Source organism: Carlito syrichta, unplaced genomic scaffold (genome assembly GCF_000164805.1).
Source record: "Carlito syrichta isolate Samal-C Ts95f unplaced genomic scaffold, Tarsius_syrichta-2.0.1 Scaffold315839, whole genome shotgun sequence".
Lineage (NCBI taxonomy): Eukaryota > Metazoa > Chordata > Mammalia > Primates > Tarsiidae > Carlito > Carlito syrichta.
The window spans coordinates 412,924-413,773 of record NW_007259935.1 but is presented as its reverse complement, the minus strand read 5'-3'; positions in this window follow the sequence as shown (position 1 = coordinate 413,773).

Sequence of the window (850 nt, the reverse complement as noted above, 5' to 3'; positions counted from 1 at the left end):
TTCATTGAACATTATGGAAAACACTTTGAATGATCTGTATTGAAATTGTGCACCTGTGACCTTAATGTGGGTTTTGTGAAGCATGACAGGCATCATGGAATTCGAATTGTTTGCTGGGAACTTGCAAATCTCGTGGTGGTCTTGTGATGCGTAGTTTGTAAAGCACAGAACTTGTACGCCCCCAGCAAGTGATTATCACATTGCTGGAGGGTATAGAAAATGGTATATAAGTTGGAAGGAGTCTAAATAAAATTTGGCTTCAGTCCTGATCAGACTGTTCCCAGAAGAACTGCCTCCGAGTGGTCTCTTCTCTCCGTCCAGATTCTCCGGTGCAGTCCTAACCCACCCTTGGTCAGTGCTGGTCACCGACACCAGGTAAAGATTCAACAAAAAAAGAGAACTACATGCCAATATCTTTGATGAACATAGACGCTAAAATTCTCAACAAGATCCTAGCAAACCGGATTCAACATCACATCTCAAAAATCATTCATTATGACCAAGTAGGCTTCATCCCTGGGATGCAAGGCTGGTCCAACATTCGTAAAACCATAAATGTAATCAAATACATCAACAGATGTCAAAACAAAAACCACATGATTATATCATTAGATGCAGAAAAAGCTTTGGATAAAATCCAGCACCCCTTCTTGATAAAAACCCTTGAACATCTAGGCATACAGGGAACATACCTCAAAGTAGTAAAAGCCGTCTACAAGAAACCCACAGTCAGCATACTCCTAAACGGACAAAAATTGGAACCATTTCCCCTGAAAACCGGAACAAGACAAGGATGCCCACTCTCACCCCTCCTGCTCAATATAGTATTGGAAGTCCTGGCTAGAGCAAT